This window comes from Saccopteryx bilineata, chromosome 2, assembly GCF_036850765.1.
Source record: "Saccopteryx bilineata isolate mSacBil1 chromosome 2, mSacBil1_pri_phased_curated, whole genome shotgun sequence".
NCBI classification, from domain to species: domain Eukaryota; kingdom Metazoa; phylum Chordata; class Mammalia; order Chiroptera; family Emballonuridae; genus Saccopteryx; species Saccopteryx bilineata.
In genome coordinates, this window is record NC_089491.1 from 111825749 (window position 1) to 111847711 (window position 21963).

The window sequence follows — 21963 nt, forward strand, 5'->3', positions numbered from 1 at the left end:
GTGTGTGGAGGCGACGCCGTACCGATAAGACTCCGGCAGAACAAGGTGCTGCGGGTCGCTCGGGCGCGGCAGCCTCCCGCCCGCAGGGTAGTCCTCTCGGCTCCGCCCCGAACAGTCACGTGACGCGGAGGCGCGGCCCGGCCCGCGCGCCGCGGGGCGGGGCTGGGATGGGGAGGGCGCTCGAATGTGAAGGATCTCGGCGGCTCTGGGTGCCCAGAGAGGCGGCGACACGGCCGATGACAACATTAGGCCGCGACGCGCTCTGGGTCGGGCGGTCGTGGTAGCGGCAGCCCAGCGGTTGCAACGCTAGCTTTGGCCGCGGCAGCAGCCGCCGCCGGTACCCCGTGGACGAAGGAAAGTGGGGTCTCGGCCCGGCCGGTGGACTGCGGGGCGGAGTTGCCGCCCTCCGGACAGTCGAGCCGGTAGCGCCTCCGTCGCGGGGAGAAACAGCCCTCGTCCGGGCTCTCCTCTCAGCTGCCGCCGCGACAGCGGCCGAGAGAAGTTGAGGTGGGACCGGACGCGTGCAGGGCCCCAGAAGAGCCGGCCCCCCGCACCCCGCCATTCCGGGGGCCCCGCACCGGTGAGTGTCGCGCCGGTCCCCGAGCTGGGGGCGGTGGGTTCGCACCCCTACGATGACTGCACCCGCACACACTCACGTTCTGAGCGCGGGCCGGCGGAGACTCCGGGCACCCCGCGTCGGGGAGTTCCTCTTCGGCTCCTTTGTCCCCTTTGGGAATGGGGGACTCCAAAGGCTGGCGGGGCTGGAGTGTTTGGGGGCCCTCCGGAGGTGCATCCGCAGTCGTACAAAGCCACAGCGCGGCTGGGGGGAGGTACGAGCATTTGGCCGCCCGAGGGTCGCGCCTGAAGCCCCTGCGCCCGGGAGAGCTGGCGCTGTCACTCGCTGCGGTTAAGGCGAGGCTCGGTTTTCCTGTGACAGCCCGGGTGGAGGCTGAGCCGCGCGCTGCAGACCGCACCCGCCCTGGCAGAGCCGAGTGACACGGTGTTGCGCCTCGAAACCTCAGTTCCTGTGGCCTGATTGTAACGTAAGAAGAAGGCGAAGCCTTTGCTGTACTTTTGCATTTAAAGTTTGTTTCAAAGCCCATTCTAAAGAGTGGAATCAGAGTCCAAGGAGCTTCACATATGTCATGTGCTTTTGGTTCATTGAGACACCCACTCAAGACCGGCTGAGGCGAAGCAACTGTATATGCAGATTTTCCATTCACAAAAGTCATTTAACACTCTTTATAAGAGACTTCACTGCTGGGGAAAGTACCTAATTTCATTTTACATATATGCTGTCTGAAATAATAGGTAATTTAGGCTCCTATTTAAACAGATGAGAAAACTTCTTAAACCGATGATATAAGCATATTTGCCTTAAATACATAATTTAATGAAGTTTTTGCCTATCTGATGCTGGAATACTTAAATGACATCTGAACAGTATTAGAATGCCTTGTGTATGTAGGGTTATTAGTGTTTTAAATTAACTTACCCTGATACTAGCCTCAAATTAGTGCCTCTGTATGTCTTTTAAAATAATCCTTTTAAACCGTGTGGGGTTTTATGTTTTGTTTTACTTTTTTTAGAATTCCTGGGAGAGCAAGGATTGTGGAAGGACATGGGTGAATTGCTTGTTAGAGTTTCTGCATCCCAACAAACAACATGTAAACTGATCACACTGAGAGATTGTGGTCAATTTCTGTGCTTGCTAGGACCTGTACTGCAATGAAATTACTAAGATCACATTAGTTTTGTAAAAACAGGTTGGGGAAGGAAGAGTAAGGGCATGCAGTTTATCCTGTACTGAAAGTATAACTAATTTTAAATATTTGTTACCTCTTTTTTTTTTTCTAGCAACCATGTATGGAATGACTACACCATGCTTGCTCAGAATACTGGAAAAGGGAATAGATGAAACATAAGAACTACCTTTTAGGTCTTTAATTATGGAGATTAGGTCCTTGCGGTCAAATTCCATGTGAACCGTTTGAGCCACAATACATTGTACACAGGTGGCTTAGAAATGCCTGCTTAATTAAAAGTGGTCATGGCTTATTTGTTTCATGAATCATTATATTTATTGTACTTGTGATCAGTGAAACGATGCTGTATTTTTCAGTGAGAACGTTACTACATTTTAAAGGCAATCAAATATGTTCCTTAGAACACATTTATGGCACTTAGAAATTTGATGATATCTAGTTTTTGGGCTCATTTTGAATTGAAAACCCTTAAAGTATACTTTGGGAGAAATCTATAATTCTAAAGAAACTAATAAAATGCACCTAAGCCATTAAAAAAAATAAGAAATATATACTTCTGTGTAATGTTATATTTTAATTTGTTTTAAGAAAAAAGTGATAAAATATGAATTTACAAAATCTGCATTACAAAAGAATCATTTTTAAAGGACAGTTCGCAGAATTTCTTTAACTTGGGATTGCTCTTAGTACATTTACATTTGGCTTGTTTGTAAATCATCCTTTGAGAGCAGGTTACTTGTATTGATTAAAAAATTGATACTTAAATGTAGCTTTCTAAGATTATTTTGGAAATTCTTATAGCAATACCTGAAGTATTAAATTTTAATATTTATATTATAATATCTAAAGCTGAATACATTTGTAGCAATGATCTGAGCATTGGCGGATTCAAAAGTAGAAGACATAAACCTTACCTTAATTTTAGGAATATGACCTACATATAAATCATAAACACAAGTTGCATAAGCCTCTGAATACTTTATTGATGAAGGTGTCTGTGTGCAAGGAGATTGATAGAGGTGCTTGATTGTAGCAATTGTGGCTGAACTATAGTTTCCTTGTAGATGGGACACAGAAAGAGATATCTGGACTATAGTGTGAATATTTCATGTCAGTATGTGGGGAACCCCTGAGAGATTTTGGATCTCTCCTTTCTTCTACCTTGGTCCTCATCCCCTCATCTATCTTAATAAAGACATGAAGTTGAAGGTCTCATCTGGAAGACAGAATAGGAGAGATTTTTCCTCCCTAAAAAACGTTATCAAGTTTGCATGCTTTCTTTAGAGACCTTGTAAGGAAGGAATCTTTGTTCTAGAACTTTCTACCCTTATACCTATGTTATTTTTCCTTTGTTAAAGTTGCAAACAGTGTAATCTCTCCATGATAACAAGGACTGTCGATTTTGTTCACCATTGACCCTAAAAATGCTTAATAGTTATTGAATGAAAAAATGTAGTTCAAGATATATGATTGGAGAACCAAGAGGAGTATGTGATAATACAGTCTGAAGTGGAAACAAGCAGTGAGGTATAAGAAGGACGTTGGCTTAGGAGGAGGGGAGCAGGTTATTTAACTAGGAAAATTCACTTGGAGATGATTTTTGAGTTAGGTCTTGCCAAGAGCAGTACATCTGAAGATAAGCAAGTTTTCAAGGGGGTATAGTGACAACATGAGCAAGTTTTCTAAGAGGGTATAGTGACAACATGAACCAGAGCATTGGAATCTGATTTGGTAGTCACATCAGATTAAGCACAGTGAGTCATTTCTGGTAACATGAAGAATTTTTCTTCTCACAACTGTTGCCTTTCCCAGATAAGAAGATTGGCGTACTTTGTAAGAGCTAAGACTTAAGAGTACTTGAGTTTTGTAAATAAATGACAATGGTGTAGTGAAAGCAAGAGACTTGACCTGGGGATCAGAAAATTTGAATTGAATTTCTGATTATATCTTATACAAGTAAGTGTCCTTGGGCAAATCATTGGACCTTAGTTTCTCCTTCGTAAAAGGAGGATTATAATCCCTATCCCATATGAGTTTTTGGGAGAATGAAGTTACATAATGTATATGAAAGCGCCTACCTCAGTAATTAACACAAAGGAGAAATCTACAAATATTATTTTATTTAAAACATTTCTTTGCCTTTAGATCTTTAAAGAATATTTTAGTATATTTATCAAGACATTCTATATATGTTTACTTGACCTTTGAGGTGACTGATGTATTACATTTATTTTATCAGTAACAAAATTTTAGATACTTCGTTTTCTTTCAGTCAAGCGATCTGTTTTCTGATAGAAATGAGGCTTGTGTTACTTCTTAATATTAACACAAAGAGTGGTAGATGCCTCAGATTTTTTAAAGTTTCAACTAAGGAATATATATGGCTGAAAATCTGAGCCTTTAGGCTTTTCTTCTAAATAGAATATGTTTTTTAAGATACTGCTCTTACCTATCATGCCATCTGTCTACGCACTGTTGTATAGAAACAGAATTTTTCTCCTATTAAGAAAAATTGGCCCTGGCCGGTTGGCTCAGTGGTAGAGCGTCGGCCTGGTGTGCGGGAGTCTCGGGTTCAATTCCCGGCCAGGGCACACAGGAGAAGCGCCCATCTGCTTCTCCACCCCTCCCCCTCTCCTTCCTCTCTGTCTCTCTCTTTCCCTCCCACAGCCAAGGCCCCATTGGAGCACAGTTGGCCTGTGCGCTGAGGATGGCTCTGTGGCCTTTGCCTCAGGTGCTAGAATGGCTCTGGTTGCAACAGAGCGATGCCCCAGATGGGCAGAGCATCACCCCCTGGTGTGCGTGCCTAGTGGATCCCGGTGGGGCGCATGCGGGAGTCTGACTGCCTCCCCGTTTCCAACTTCAGAAAAATACAAAAAAAAAAACAACCCAAAAAACAAAAAATAAAAAAGAAGAAAAGTTGCTGGCCCTGGCCCAGTGGCATAGTGGATAGAGCGTCATCTCCATGAGTGAGGTTACTGGTTCGATGCCCAGTCAGGAACCGTGAGAAGCAACCAATGAGTACACAACTTAATGGAACAACTAAGTGGAACATGAGTTGATGCTTCTCTGCCTCTCTCTCTTCCCCTACCCCCTCCCTTTCTCTCTTTTCCTCCCCCCCCCATCAAATCAATAGAAAAGAAAAAGGAGAAAAATTACCAAAAATATCCTCCTAATGTTCTAGTGATCTAAGTGATTGTGCTTTATTTTAGAACTCAGTATTCTTTGAGCAGGCTAGTAGACTTCTGCATCATTTCTTATCTAAGTTCTTTGTTCCAGAGCTGTTTGTTATTTAGTGAATCTGAAAATTTCATTATACTTTGTCTATAATCCATAGAGCAGTCTGTCCTTTGTTTAGTAGTTAGAGGGGAAAGGATCTTGAGTCTTCAAATGGTACAGAAGCCAGTCATCTTCCATATTCACAAAGGACTGAAAAAAAAGAAATGGTTTTAGAGCTTGCAGACTTTTCAGAATAAGAGGAGAAACATTTTGCTTTAGCGTTCTTAAAAACTTAGATTCAGAGGGAGATTGCTATAGCTTTTAATGGTGTCTTAGTAGTAGTGATTAATTATCATCATAACAATAGCTAATGTTTGGACTGCTAACCTGTGTGCCATTTTAAAAGTACTTTGACATATCTTAACATATTTATTCCTCATAACAACCCCCCAAAATCAGGCTATTTTGTTGTTCTTTTAAAATACCAGGCACAGAGAGCTTGTAGGTAGTAGCACCAGGATTTGAACTAAACTGAGTCACTGGGAGGTTAAGCCTATCAAAAGGATTTGAATTTGAAGTTTAATAAGAACTTTGACTTCAGAGCCTTCCCTTTTAACCACTGAATTATACCGCCTTGTATAGTTTATTTACATTTGCCCCTTATAACAGAGGTCTTGACCTTGTGATATTTGTGAGTCTGTTTTGACTATGATCTGATGAAAATACACTTTGCAATAAGTTAATGTATAGCCTTGATTTCCCCCCCCCCCAATTTTTGTATATTTGACTGACATCCTGTTTTTTGTTAATTTTAAAAAATACAGTAAGTCAGGTAATTCTTTATTATCTGTTCAGTTACCATATTCTCACTAGGAAATTACAGGCTATACTGGAAATATAAGAACATGGTAGGTACAGTATTTGAAGGTAACTTGTTCAATTTTTAGAATTCATAGTTAATTTTTTTTAAAAGAATAAGATATGCACAGAATTGGTATGGATGGTTTTTATGTAGTATATTTGAGGGACACAATATATGTAATTGAAATATATCCTTTTTTTCCATGACCAGTTGATACCTGCTGAATTTTCTACCACTAAAATCACTTGTTTTTGGCTGCCAAATGTCACGTATTAGCAGAAGTAGTTTATCAGTTTATATAATACCTAACAAAGAAGGCTCAGGGCCCTGTGGAAATCATGAAATCTGTGTAGGTATGTGTAGGTATGTTTTGAGGAAATGGTGGATCTGGGGAGAGAGCAGTCCAGTCTAAGTAACATTACCACTGGGTTAGAGTAAAGAAGTAGAATGCCTTGGACACGAAAGCATAGGTACATTGTTCAAGTGGAGAGGAAAGTGAGGGATTTCTGAAGACTAGCTTTGCTTACTGCAGGGGTCCCCAAACTTTTGTGGCGGGGGCCGGATAAATGGCCTCAGGGGGCTGCATGCGGCCCACGGGCTGTAGTTTGGGGACCCCTGGCTTCCTGTATAATTTTGCCTATTTTTTTTTACTATAAAATTTAAGATTAGCAATCCAGAAGTAAGGAAAAACAGTGCTATGTATCACAGTAGGGAGTTTGTAATAGTTGCTAGGCTGTTTTACAAGATGTGGATACTTTATATTCACTGATGATCATGGAAAGGGTGTCTTGCTACCTGTTATTTTAGAAGAATAGGGAGACAGGCTCTGGAACCTGACTGCTTAAATTCAGAACCTGCGCAGCCATGTACTAGCTTATTGCCCTGGCCCTGTGCTGGCTGCAGGTGAAGAAAATGGTGTATTTAGTCAGTGAGGCCCAGAGGTGCATCCTGTGAGTTTTCCGTGGTTCTTATGTGGTATGAAAGACATCTGGAAATTCTTACATATTGCAGTGAAAGGAAATAGAAGTTAGCAGAGAGCCAGCAAGCCTATTATGAGGCTTCTACTGTGAGAGGAGGGACCATGCAAAAGAGTTTGTGAGAAGGCAGTTTTGGCAGATTAAGCTAAATGTCCAACCTAGTTTGTGCTCCCTCTTGTAGTATATTTCCCACTGGGAAGTGGTTGCTCAGCCAGGAACGCATTTCTTCATCATTTTCACCTTCACCCCATCCTCCCTTCCTGCATTGAGGTAGGGCTGTGTGACTGGTTTTTGCGATTGGAATGTGAACGGAAATATGTTGTAACTTCTGGGTTGAGGTGACTGAAAAGCAGGTGTTCTTCCTCTACTTTCTCTTTTTCCATCCAAAGACCCGATACAGAGGCTGGGGCTCTTATGAGGAGGTAGAGCCATGAGGTTGGGAGGATCTAGAGTCTTAAATTACCATGTGGGAGAAAGCTGTGCACCAAACAGAAGCACCTTATCAGACTGTAATTTTAACGAGGAATTTTAACTGTGTGAGGTGACTGAAAATTTGGGGTTTATTTGTTATGCAGGTAGCGTTGCCTTAACTATAAGCATGGGCTGTATAGAGGAAGTTATTGAGACCTGAAGGGTATTCATACCAACTGGAGCTGAGGTGGGTCCAAATTAAGAGGTCCACTGGATACTCTTCTTCCAACATGTGCATCAGCGTGTGCCATTGTGACTCTGAGGGCTGTTGGCCAAACCTCAGAGGCCTGTGAAGAGCCAGAGAGCAGTCCATGGCTCTGCATTTAAATCAGTCATAACACCTTTTGCCCACAAAAGCTTTTTTCTATGCCCACATACCATCATAAGAATGAGGAGCATAGAGGAACCACAACAATTTTTTATAAAAGTCTGAAGAGTTTCTTTACAGCAGGGTTTCTCAGCTTGGCACTGTTGACATTTAGGGCTAGATAATTGTTTGTTGTGACTATAGCATGCGCATTGTGGAATGTATAGCAGTATCCTCATTCTTTACTCATTAGATGCTAGTATCATATTCTGGAATTATACAACCAAAAATGTCTCCAGACATTGCAAATGTCCTCTGGAGAACAAATTCGCCCCCTAGTAGAGAACTACTGCCTTAAAAATGGAGTTAACCTGAAAATATTTTAAACTGAAAGGAACTTATCTTTAATTTAAGGACTTATTCTCCTCTTAGGATATGGGTGGAGTTCATGGGGGTGGTTTATTTATGGATATGCAACAGAGAAAGTTATGTTGTTTTTATGAAACACTAGTTTCTAATAAATGTTGATCCACATGTCTGTTAATTTATTACTTTAGAAATCTATATTTTCCATTTTTTTCTTTCTTTTCTTTTTCTTCTGAACTGGTAGCTATATTTCTTATTGCCTAAACATATTCCTCTCCCCCTTCCACCCAAATAATCCCAGATGGCATGTCCATAGAGTCCCTCTAAATGATGAAAACCAGTAAATAGTTTTGATATTGTGACTATGCAAATGTTATTTAATGCTGGGCCGGTTAGTATGCTTAGATTATTATTTCTTTTCTATAGATTGTATTAAGCAGCCTTGGGCCATTGGAGGAAAATTTTGATAACATCAGTGTCCAGTGGATTTTGTTTTATTTATGTTATCAATTACTAAAAATCTAGCCATTGAATTTAAAAAAAATTGGACATGGCTTTCTGTTTTTTTAGTGTTTCTCACTGCTCTCTTTTCTTGTACTATGTGCCTTTATCCTAGTCTCAGTCTCTCCTGCACTGTGCTCCAATTATTTGGAATTGCCTGTGTTTCTGCCTCAGTTTTTACTAGTCAACTTTTAGGTCTCTTTCTGAAACTTTCTTTCACTGTACTCATTGGGTCAATTTTATTATAGCTCTTTTTTTTTAATGTAATTTATCTTTCTGGAGTACATCTCTAAGTAACTTCCTAAAAAAGTGTGTTTGAAAGGCAAACATTTTTTAGTGAGAGAGAGAGGGACAGACGGGAAGAGAGAGAGAGAGATAAGCATCAGCTCATAGTTGCAGCACCTTAGTTGTTCATTGATTGCTTTCTTTTATGTGCTTTGATTGGGGGGCTCCAGCCAAGCCACTTACCCCTTGCTCAAGTCAGCAACCATGGGATCATTTCTATGATCCCACGCTCAAACCAGCAGCCCGCACTCAAGCTGGTGAGCCCATGCTCAAGCTGGTGACCTTGGGATTTTGAACCTGGGTCCTCAGTGTCCCAGGCCAACACTCTATCCACTGCACCACTGCCTGGTCAGGCTGAAAGGCAAACTTTTATTTGTAAAATGTGCTCATTCTGTGTTCCCATTAGATTGATAGATTGGCTGGGTACAATACCGTAGGTTGCAACTAATTTTTCTTTAGAATTCTGAAAGGATTGCTTGGTTGTTTTCTGCCATTCAGGCATGCTTAATATCAATAGAAGATATATGTCATCTAATTCACTATCCTTTTAAGATACTTTATTCTTTATTTTGTCTGAAGGCTTTTAGGGTCTTCTCCATTTTATATTTCTGCTCCAAAGTCATAGTAAGGTGTATAGGTTGTTTTTGTTTTGATCATTTGTTCTAGGCACTCGGTTGCCTTTATTTGAATCAGATTCTTCTTCAACTCTAGGAAATTCTCTTCTATTATGTCTTTGATATTTACTTCCCTTCATGTTCTTGTGTTTCCTCAATTGTCTCCTTTTCTTGTCTGGTCAGTTATTATGATTGTTTTTATAGTCATTCTTTTTCATGTCGAGTCCTTATGTGCATGGTGATTTTTTTCCCCTCATTATATGGGTAATGTGCTGACGTTGTAACAAGGTTTGAGGGATGCACATCACACTCAATCATCACACTCATGAACTATAAGAGGATCTGCTTGGTAATTCTTGGTTTTCTATTCATGTTTCAAAAAAAAAAAAAAAGGACTAGGTTTCTGGTCTGGGTCAGCCCCATTTCACTTGTTTCTTGGACTGTTTTCCCCATTAGGTTTTTCCTTTGAGTAGGAATTCTGACCATAACACTTAGGGGACAGGACAGTAGAGGGTAGGGCCTGTCTACTGGCAAGCATTGCTTTAGGGCAGTGGTTCTCAACCTTTCTAATGCCGTGACCCCGCAATACAGTTCCTGATGTTGTGGTGACCCCAAGCCAAAAAATAATTTTGGTGGTACTTCATAACTGTAATTTTGCTACAGTTATGATTCGGAATGTAAATACCTGATATGCATTATGTATTTTCCGATGGCTTTAGGCGACCCCACAGGGGTCGCAACCCACAGGTTGAGAACCACTGCTTTAGGGTAAGAGAGAGGGTAGCTAGCTTCTAGACCAGGGGTCCCCAAACTACGGCCCGCGGGCCACATGCGGCCCCCTGAGGCCATTTATCCGGCCCCCGCCGCACTTCCTGAAGGGGCACCTCTTTCATTGGTGGTCAGTGAGAGGAACATAGTTCCCATTGAAATACTGGTCAGTTGGTTGATTTAAATTTACTTGTTCTTTATTTTAAATATTGTATTTGTTCCCGTTTTGTTTTGTTTTTTACTTTAAAATAAGATCTGCGCAGTGTGCATAGGGATTTGTTCATAGTTTTTTTTTTATAGTCTGGCCCTCCAATGGTCTGAGGGACAGTGAACTGGCCCCCTGTGTAAAAAGTTTGGGGACCCCTGTTCTAGACTGTGGGTCCTCTAAATGCCAGATGAGACAGATTACTCTGTCCCAGCATCAGTAGTTATGGTTCCCTAGGTAATCAGTCATTCACTTTCTTTTAGATGCTGCTTAGAAATCAGGATGGGAAATGTAGTTGTCCATTTTACAGTCAGTCAAGTAATATTTAACTCTTTTATTTTTAGCCCCACTATTCCCACCCTTTGCTTTATCGTATACTTTGTAATCATGCTTCTCTGGGGTTTTGTCAGACATGTGGGTTGCCGTCGTTTTGCATCACTCTTGAAAGGTATAAGGAGGCTGTGGTTTTCTCTGCTTGATGTATCAATTAATCTCATATTTACTTTCATCTTTCAGAAATATGTTGAATTCCTTTCTACCCTTATCCCCAATTTTACTTTCTTTGCTCTTGTGGTTTTATTTCTTTCTGTATGAATTGTTTTTATTGCAATGGGATATCTGGAATAACTGGCAGGAAAATTTATATTTAGTCCACTGTCTTTTATTGGAGTCCTTTCCTGCCTTTTTAAACAAAGTACAGAACTAATGAATTTTTTTTTATTAATGCAGGTTTCTTCATAGAAATTGTGATCACAATACTGTGTTAAAATATAGTGATGTTTCTTCACTATTGATTTGTATACATGTTTGTATCTTTATGCCAACTGGCCCTAAAACTTGTATACTTCTGAGTTCTTGTTTGCTTTTTAGTTTTCCTGTTTGCTCTTCTGTTGTCATCTAACACAACTCATACATGTCATTATGATTCACTTGCCATTTCTAGTTTGATGCTTGAAAACTAAATGAGACCATTTAGAATTGTGCATGAAGTAGTGTCTTTGGTCTAGAGAATGAATGGCATGTCACTTTTCAAATCATGGCTCTTGTGACACTTTGATTATTTAGAAGTCTTATTTTCTGTTTCTTAATTGTGTCCAGGTAGGTGAGGTGTTACTCTTTTTTCTTTACTTCTCTGCATTTATAGTTATAACTACTTTGGCTAATTAACTATTGATATATTTCTCTTAATTTTTCTTTTTTTTTTTTAACAGAGACAGAGAGAGTCAGAGAGAGGGATAGGTAGGGACAGACAGACAGGAACGGAGAGAGATGAGAAGCATCAATTATTAGTTTTTGTTGCACGTTGCAAACCTTAGTTGTTCATTGATTGCTTTCTCATATGTGCCTTGACCATGGGCCTTCAGTAGACCGAGTAACCCCTTGCTTGAGCCAGCAACCTTGGGTCCAAGCTGAATTTTTCTTCTTTTCTGCCTTATAATCTTTGGTGCTTTAAATTTTGAGCTTGGATTTTCTAGCTAGTTAATTAAAGGCCATAATTTTCATCTCCTCTTTTCATTTTATATTCATAAAAGTTTTCTAGCATTGTTCTAAACTTTAACTTATTTTGTTTTATTTTTCCCATCTCCTTTCTTGAATATTCAGGCTTCATATTTATTGCCTATAAATTACCTTGGGAAAATATATTTAAATTTTATCTATTCCCCCCCCCTCTTCTAATAATGTTGCATTTCCTTGTTAATCTTGTTTGGTTCTTCTCTCATAAGACTTTGTCATTTTTTCTTCTATAGCTATGGTTTCAACTACTGGCGTGTGTATCTTTTGTGGTTGGAGTTATAATTCTTCTGCAATCAGAAATTTTTACAATCCATATTTTAAAAATGCTGACTGTTTTGAAGTTGAAATCCTGCTGGAAGGGTTGTGTTTGGTAAACTTAAACCCCCAAATTTTGCCTGATTATATAAGACATTATGGAACCTATGTAATACGTACTTATTTGAAATTTAAAGAAGCTTAGAGAATAAATTGGCTCTTAAGAAATTTTTTTATTTGCCTAATATAGAGAAAGTCAAAGTTGTAAATATTCCCTAATGCAGCTGACACCTATTCACTGATTATTTTGTAAACTTTCTCTATATTCTGTGAAACTGTTGATTTTAGAATCCAGAGATTGGATTAGATAGTGGTTATATGTCTCTTGCTTTACCTTTTTCATGTATTCTAAGCATTTTCCCTTACATATATCTCTTGTCTTGATATCTGACATGGCTCATTACAGTATCCTTTATTGCTCCTATTATGTTCATAGTATTGGTACTTTTTCTCACTGTTCCTGAAATTTTAAAATAGAATCTTCAGCATTTATTGGTAATACTTTGGTTGTTTTTAAAAGATTATTTGGGAAATGATGGGTTTATATTTTTATTTTCCCAATAATTTATAATTAGGATGTAGGAATTAAAAAAACAGTACCCTGGCTTGATCAGGCAGTGGTGCAGTGGGTAGAGCATTGCCCTGGGACACAGAGGCCCTGGTTCGAAACCCCAAGGTTGCCCCTTGAGTGCAGGCTCATCCAGCTTGAACACAGGCTCACCAACTTGAGCTCAGGGTTGCAGGCTTGAGCCTGGGATCATAGACATGACTCCATGCTCACTGGCTTGAGCCTAATGATTGCTAGCTTGAAGCCCAAGGTCACTGGCTTGAGTCCAAGGTTGCTGGCTTGAGCAAGGGGTCACTGGCTTGGCTGAAGCCCCCCAGTTAAGGCACATATGAGAGAGCAATCAATGAACAAGTAAGGTGCCACAATGAAGAATTGATGCTCTCATCTCTCTCTTCCTGTCCATCTGTTCCTATCTTTGTCTCTTTTGCTAAAAAAAGAAAGAAAGAAAGAAAGAAAAGACAATACCCTGTTATTATTGGTGAAAAAAGTACTCTGTAAAAACAGGTTCACTTAAGAGATTGATTACTTAACATACTTAGTATTTAACTAGCAAGGTCTTGTTTATTTGGGGATTCTTAATTCACAGTAGTAGTAATTAGCCTCTTCAAACTCAAAAGTTGAAATTAGTGATACATTTTATGGCTATGAGACAAATTGTGATTTTAATTAAGCTAAAAAATGTATGATTGGTATTTTCTAAGATTTTTCTTGTTATATTGATAAGCTTTCTTTTAGGAACAGTCTTTCAAAATAAGAGTTAACTCCATAGTTTCTCATATTTGGTAATCATTCTTAATTTAAGTATTAAAAATTATTTTGGTTCTCATAGCTCCTCTCTGAATTGGCACACAGAAGTGTAATTATGTCTTGGTTACTTACACAATAATTTAAAGATGATGAGTACTTTCACTGTGGTAATTTATACCTAGAATTCAAAGTCCAGAAACAGCTAGGTCAGAGTGAGGCACTCAGATATTCATTTTTCTTTCATGTTCAATATAGAAAGTCATTCTTTATCTGTATTAAAGTATGAAGAAATTGCTTTTGGGAAAAATTCCTTTACATTGTCTTGAACTAACTTGAGACCTTGCATTTCAAGCTTTGATCCTTTAGTAAAGAACCCTCAGCTTAAGTATGGATATGAATTTTACCTGTAGGAAAATGGGTTACTCTTGGTTTATTATAACCAGTTACCATACTAATAAATGAGAAACATTCATTTTTTCCCCTAATATCTTGATTTAAAACATGGTTTGTATTTTCCTTAGAAAGGGATCTTTCAAGAAATCTGAAAATTTATGCAGAATCAGATAGTTTTAGCTGTTAATTAAAATACCTAACTTCAAAAAAGACTTGAAATCCATGGGAGACATTGAATATATAGGACTAGATTGTTACTATAGATTGCCAGTATCAAATTCGCTAATACTGTCCTTAAGTGTCCTTGATTTATTACTGTCTCAGAAACCCATTTTGAGACTCTCTGTTCACAGGCTTGTGCAACCTGGAATTACAAACACCAGTGGATTTAGTAAACAGATAAACTGGGAAAATAAGGAACCTGCCAGAACTACTGTCTTTCCTATTAAGTAACTGTGACCTTGCCAAACATTTGGTCTCTGTGGGTCTTAGTAAAATGGTGAGTTTGGAACAATAACCTCTTAGGTTCTTTTAAGGATTCCTTGAAGGTGTTAGGGGCTAGAATTCCAATAAGATAATATTTTATATAATATGATCCTTATAATTGCTCTGAAATAGATAGTATAATTCCCATTTTAGAGCTGGACTTATTCATGTCGTACAGACTACATGTTCAAGTAACATGCTCAGTCATGTAGCTACAAAGAGGCCAAGCAAGAAGTTGAACCTCAGCCATGCTCTGTTTAGTATACATACGATCTCCCAAGCCATGCTGATAGAGTGGACTACCAGATTTTAGTCTTAAAACTTGTTCCATTTCTTAGTCTGTAGTTTTTAGTAAATGTGCTTGACATTACAGGAGCTGCTATTCAAGAAAATCAACAGTCAGGGCTATGAGTTGTGCCCAAAGTAGAAGAAATGCGACCAGTTTTTAAATAAACATACTAGAATTTATGTATCTAAGAGTTGATTGCTGTGTTCCAAGTTAGCTTGAATTTATTTCAGTAATGTCACTTTAGTTCAAAAACACTTTTGGAATGATTCCTTTGTTATTTCTTTAGTACCTTCAGCTTCATTGTTTTAACCTAGAGTTTGTTATTCACAAAAAATGAAAAGTATTCTGAACTGATTCTCATACATAAAATTAAGGATCAAGATGAGAAATGCCATTTTTAGTTAAAAACTAAGCAGTAAATAACCAAAGGGATGAAACACATATGGTAGCTAAGAAAGTGATTAGAAAGTAGGAGTTCCAAAATTGTTTTGTGTGGTGACAGCTTGAAATGGTGTCTAAAACGACTACTCTGACTGAAGATAACCTTTACTTACATATATGGAAATTCTGCTATATTAGTTAAAATTACATCTTAAGATAGTTATCCACTTAGGCCAGTACTCTGCTAAGTTAGCTTGCACTGTAGAGAAAAAGAGTTGGTGAATGAATTATAAATGGCAGGTATTTGTTTTTAAAGGAGATGAGAATTTGTAGAGCATGTTTTACGTAATGATTTAATTCTTAGTTATATGCATACTATACAATTTAGCTCCTGGTTATATTCATATTTATTATGTAGTTTGTGGTTGTGGTTATTCATGCTTAGGTGTAAACCCAGGCAGCTACCCTGTTTGTTTCCTAGCATGATCTACAACCATTTCTGTTGCTAAGCCTTGGTGTTCTCTTTGATGCCGGTTTACAAGTAATTTTTTTTTTTGCAAAATTTATCTTAGGCTGCTTTACATATTTACTATTGAATGGCTTTTGAATGTTAGTGATGTGCTCTATTGGTGCAGATAATAAATAGTAATATACCTATATATCTTGTTGCAGAGGAGTTTGTGATAGGAAGATTTTATTTTATCTTTTTAAGATATTATTTTTCTTGATTTAAACTCCCAGATGGTGGAGTCTAATGAAGCTTCCTCATTTGTAAGTATTAAAGAATACTAAACAAAAGTTCTAGTCCTTTTTTAATAATACCTTTCTTTTTGAGGTTTCAAAATGATTTAATGTTACCATACAGGTATTTAATTCAACAGATTATTTGAGCGCAAGAAAGTCACTATGCAAGGGGCTGAAAATTCTGTGGGAGCTAGATAGACGTGTGGCTTTGAGCTTGTGTTTGTGAGAAGGGTGAGGAACAGCGAGTAAACTGCTAATTGCACAATGCATTGTGTAATCACCATTATGGAAAGTGCTAAGAAGAACTATAAGGTGATTAGAAGAATTTGCTGACCTAGTGGGGGAGAGGAGGCAAAGAGGATGACTTGAGCTGAGGAAAAAGCATATTTCTGGCAGCACATCTTGTTTAAATATCTTGGAATAGCAAACAACTTGGCTTTTTGCTAGAAACTGAAAGAGTTCACTGTGGCTGGAGTGTAAAAAAAAAAAAAAGAGAGAATGGTAGCATGTGGTGCAATAGGCAAAGATTGTGTTATGCAAGGCTTGGTAAACCATGGTAAGGTTTCTGTTTTATGTCTTAAGATGCCTTGGAAACCATTAGACTGTTTTAAATAAGGGATCATGAAATGATCAAGTTTAGAATGATCACTCTGGATGCTGTGTAAAGAATGGTTTGGAGATGACCAGAGCAGATGCTCAGAGATCCCTTAGGTTGTGGTGAAATTAAGGTACCAGTGGTTTTTCTAAAGGAGAATTCTATAGGTTTTCAAAGGGTGTGTCACCTGGAAACTTTTTAGTAATGCAGACCAGAGTTACTAAATTAGATACTTTGGAGGTGGGGTTCAGAAATCTGATTTTGAATAAGCCCTCCAGATGCTTCTGATGTATCTGAGGTTTTTTGAACCTCTGCTGCAGGTCATTAGATTCATGATTTTTGAATGCAGGAGAAGTTTTAGGCTGGTGGTATGGATAGGCAGCAGAAACTGCATGAAGGCTGTAGTTGAAAGTGAGGGAAAGAGCAGAGGCTCTAATAGAGTGAAACCCTGAGATATTGTCAGAGTCCTGAACAAGTGAGGGGAGTTTGTGAAAGATTGAAAAAAGGATTGTAAGCCCTGGCTGGCTAGCTCAGTGGTAGAGCATCGGCCTGGTATGTGGAAGTCCCGGTTTGATTCCCGGCCAGGGCACATGGGAGACGCGTCCATCTGCTTCTCCACCCTTCCTCCTGTCCTTTTTCTCTCTCTCTTCCCCTCCTGCAGCCAATGCTACATTGGAGCAAAGTTGGCCTGGTGGTTGAGGACAGCTCCATAGCCTTTGCCTCAGGTGCTAGAATGGCTCCACTGCAGTGTAGCAATGCCCCAGATGGACATGCTGGGTGGATTCTGGTTGGGTTCATGTAGGAATCTGTTTCTCGGCCTCCCTGCTTCTCACTTCAGAAAAAAAGATATGAAAAAAAAAAAAAAAGATTGGTTAGAGGTACCACTTGGTTCAGGAGAGTCTTTGAATAAGGGTGTGGCAAAGTAAGCATTAAATTTGACAGTGAATGATCTTTATGTATTTGGAGTTGAATTGTAGAAGTGGACATCAGCTTTGACCAGGTTGAGAAGGAAATATAATTTATTAATTTGGGACATCACTTACTTTTTGGACAGATATTTAATATTCAAAAACTATGAGAAATCAAGATAACCTTGAGGAGGGACAGTTAATTAGCATAAAAGTTTATTGAGAACTATATAATAAAATCTTACTGTTTGGACCTATTGATTCTGAAATTCATAATTTATGTGGAGGACTGAGCTCAAGTTTAGAATTGTCTTTACCCATCTGGCAAGGAATGCCATAGTGTAATGATAAACTTATGGGAAGGCTGTCAGGAGATGTTTAGCCTGCCAAGAATGCTGTTTTTAGCATGATTTTATTTATTTTATTTTTTTTGTATTTTTCTGAAGTTGGAAATGGGGAGGCAGTCAGACAGACTCCCGCATGCGCCCGACTGGGATCCACCCAGCATGCCCACCAGGGGGCGATGCTCTGTCCATCTTGGGCGTTGCTCTGTTGCGACCAGAGCCATTCTAGCGCCTGAGGCAGAGGCCATGGAGCCATTCTCAGCGCCCGGGCCAACTTTGCTCCAATGGAGCCTTGGCTGCAGGAGGGTAAGAGAGAGACAGAGAGGAAGGAGAGGGGGAGGGGTGGAGAAGGAGATGGGCGCTTCTCCTGTGTGCCCTGGCTGGGAATCGAGCCCGGGACTCCCACACGCCAGGCCGACGCTCTACCACTGAGCCAACCGGCTAGGGCCTGTTTAACATGATTTTAAAAGACCACTTTAGCAATATGCATTTGTATAAAAATAATTTTTTTTGACAGAGACAGAGAGTAAGAGAGAGGGACAGATAGGGACAGACATACAAGAAAGGAGAGAGATGAGAAGCATCAATTTTTAGTTGCGGCACTTTAGTTGTTCATTGATTGCTTTCTTATATGTCCCTTGACCTTGGGGCTACAGCAGACCGAGTGACCCCTTGCTCAAGCCAGTGACTTTGGGCCCAAGCTGGTGAGCTTTGCTCAAACCAGGTGAACCCACGCTCAAGCTGGCAATCTCAGGGTTTTGAACCTGGGTCCTCCGTGTCCCAGTCTAATGCTCTATCTACTGCTCCACTGCCTGGTCAGGCTAAAAATAATTTTTAAATTATAAATCTCTTATTTCTTTTTTTTTTTTAATTTTTTATTTATTTATTTTTATTTATTCATTTTAGAGAGGAGAGGGAGAGACAGACAGAGAGAGAGAGACAGAGAGAGAGAAGGGGGGAGGAGCTGGAAGCATCAACTCCCATATGTGCCTTGACCAGGCAAGCCCAGGGTTTTGAACCAGCGACCTCAGCATTTCCAGGTCGACGCTTTATCCACTGTGCCACCACAGGTCAGGCAAATCTCTTATTTCAAATACATTAATTTACTTTGTTACTATATATATTTAAAGGAAAATGCCTTTTAATGCATTTTATAATCAGACTTATTTTTTAATTAATGTTATGCTAGTCTTAAGGAAAGACCACATTTAATGTGAAGACAAATTAAGATAGTTCAAGCTCAACCCCAGTTACATAGTAATATCTTTGGTGTGCCTTTGTGTGTACATGAGTGGGGACTGGAGAAGAGGGCAAAGGGGGAGACTGAGACTAAGCCATTTGGAGATACATTTTTTTTTTCTGGGTGGTATATGTATTTGCTTGTCTAGAATGTTTTAAAGAAAAATGTGATCTCCCCCTTTACTTACTTAAGTTTATTAGGGTAAGAATGGGTAATAATATTACGTAAGTTACAGGTGTACAATTTTATAATAGAGCATCTATATATTGCATTGTGTTCTCACAATCCAGAATCTAGTCTTCCTCTGTCAACATATATTTGACCCTTTTTTGTAAAGAGACCATTTATTCTCTCTCCCTCTCTTTTTTAAATTGATTTTTAGAGAGAGAAAGAGGAAGGGAGAAAGAGAAACATCGATTTGTTGTTTCATGTATGCATTCATTGGTTGATTCTTGTATGTGCCCTGACCAGGGATTGAACCTGCAACCTTGGTGTATCGGTAGAACTCTCTAACCAACTGAGCTAAGCGGTCGGGGCCGACCCTTTACCCTCTTAATTCTCCTGTTAACCCAAACCCCTTTCCACTCTTGTAAACACCATATTCTTGTATGAGTTTAGATTTTTTTTTGTTCATTTGTTTTGTTTTATATCCCATATGAGTGAAATCATAGATTCTTGTCTTCTTTTTTTCAGATTTATTTTATTTAGCATGATAGTCTCAAGATCCATGTATGTTGTCATACATTGCAGTATTTCATCAGTAAAAATGTTATCTTTATATCAACGTGCTCACTGTGAAATACAACAGTTATAGAAACTCATAGTTAGTTTCTATTGCAAATAGACCTCAGTTGCTGAAATTCTCCCTTTCCTCCACTGGACTACTGTGAGAGATTATACCATTTCTACTGGGACTGAAATCCATCCTCTCTTCCCCCAGAATTATTCTAAGAGTTGGACAGTGTCACAGACTCCAGAAGGTTACTGCTGGAATACATTTGAATAGAAGGACAGCAGAGTCCCAGATATTTATTTTGTTGTCTGTGTTTTTGGATTTTTTGGTTTTTGTTTTCCTACTATTGAAACTCGATTTGTTTCCGATTTGTATAATAGTTAAATGAATGGTTCAGAACCCTCTTCCATGAATCTATCTCTCTTTTTCTTTCCTCCTCCCCTTATACTTCTATGTGTGATTTTTTGAAAAGCAGAACTGGTATTATAGTGTAATGTGGTTTTGCAGGGTTTTTTTCACCAGTAAACACATTTTAAATCTTAAAGGCTGAATCCAATTAATTTCTTCCATTGAGAACCTACCTGTAAACACTTAACAGGAATAAGTTCTTGCCCCAGTTAAAAACACAATAGTAAGGGGGAAGAAGCATGTTAGAAACAAGATTCGAAAACATTTTCTGCCTGACCAGGTGGTGGCACAGTGTATAGAGCATTGAACTGGGACACGGAGGACCCAGGTTTGAAATCTCAAGGCTGCTAGCTTGAGCATGGGATCGTAGAGATGACCCCATGGTCACTGGCTTGGGTGCAAGGTCACTCGCTCTGCTGTAGCCTTCCCTCCCCCACATCAAGGCACATATGAGAAAGCAATCAATGAACAACTAAGGAGACTAAGGACCTGCAAGGAAAATTGATGCTTCTCATCTCTCTCCCTTTCTGCCTGTCCCTATCTGTCCCCCCTCTCTGTCCTTTCTTAGAGCTGATTAAGTTTGGGGGTTTTTTTTATTGAAAATTCACACTACTTGTGAGATATGGGTGGATTTATGTTTAGTTGTACTCATTGACTGCTCATGGGAGGTAGGGCTAATTCTTTAAAAAATATGTCATTTTTCTCACATAAGTGTCTTAGAAATGCCAAGGACGTAAGAGATAGAAGCCATTGATTTGAAGCCATCTCTCTCTCTCTCTCTCTCTCTCTCTCTCTGCTTTTCAGCTTTCCACCCTGAAATTATTTGCTAAGTAAAGTTTTCATGAAAACTTGAGAAAGCAAAGCAGTCGTAGTTTGAAGAATCTTTGAGTAAAGGTGAGCTTTTGAATTAACATTGCTATATTATTAATGTTACATTGATTAAAAGCTGGCTTTTGTTTTCCCGATTTCAGTGTCTTAGGTTACTGATTTTATTTCCCTTTAATTTTAATCCATTTTTAGTTGTCATCTTTTATCATAATGTTCTTTTTTTCACTAATATTCTATGTACTCTTATTCCTAATCTTTAGCTTTTATTTTTCTAATATTTTCTTGTCACCTTAATATATTTTAAATTTCTTTGCCCATTTCATTTGATGTTTTGCTTAAACTTTTTAAAAAAATATAGTTATTTTTTTAAGTAAGATTTTATTAAGGCAAAGAGACACAAAAAAGTATTAAGAAGAATCATTGAGAAAACTAATGACTCCAACAGTGGCTTGTCCAGGGAGAGCTTTAATTTAAATTTACTTTTTATCAATATATGTGTATTCTTTTTTCTATATACGTGATCATTGGATTGGCCTGGTTTTAAGGTGGATAACCCAAAACACTCTCAGCAATAATTTAAAGATGCTTTTTCCCCCCTTCATTTACCCAATAATAGCTTGCGTCTCAGTGAGACTTTCTTACTCCTTTAAATTTTGAACTTTTTCGTCAAAGTTGTAATCTGAGTATTGCAGATGTACCCTGGGCAATTTTTCCATCTCTAAGTAAAATAAGTTACTTTGTGAGAGAGACAGACAGACAGGAAAGGAGAGAGATGAGAAGCATCAACTCAGAGTTATGGCTCTTCAGTTAGTTGTTCATTGATTGCTTCCTTATAGTGCCTTGATGTGGGGGGGGTAGAGGGGGCTCAATTCAGGGACCATGGGGTCATATCTATGATCTCATGCTCAAGCCGGCAACCCCATGCTCAAGCTGGTGAGCCCATGCTCAAGTCAGTGACCTCGGGGTTTAGAACCTGGGTATTCAGCATCCCAGGTCGACACTCTATCCACTGCGCCACCACCTGGTCACTCAGCAGTAAAGCCTTTGAACTAGGTATACTTAAAAGGATTTCTCTCACTGTTACCTCTTTAGCCATTTGAAGGTGTTTGATATAAAAAGATTTACAATCCT

General features: G+C 39.1%; 1 protein-coding gene and 1 pseudogene across 5 annotated transcripts in view; one reads left to right on the forward strand and one right to left on the reverse strand.

The window, feature by feature from the left end:
* The first annotated feature begins 249 nt into the window (after positions 1-249).
* The window catches only part of OSBPL8 (oxysterol binding protein like 8), a 168017-nt gene continuing 146303 nt past the window's right edge, over positions 250-21963 (forward strand). For 4 of the 5 annotated variants that reach the window (XM_066257618.1, XM_066257621.1, XM_066257623.1 and 1 more), the window contains exon 1: positions 250-580. The gene's annotated coding sequence lies outside the window, so the exon portion shown is untranslated. Of the gene's footprint in view, positions 581-937; positions 1044-21963 lie in introns of all 5 variants that reach the window. The other variant, XM_066257619.1, reaches the window with a different exon arrangement.
* LOC136327619 (small nucleolar RNA U13) lies at positions 9620-9707 on the reverse strand (annotated as a pseudogene).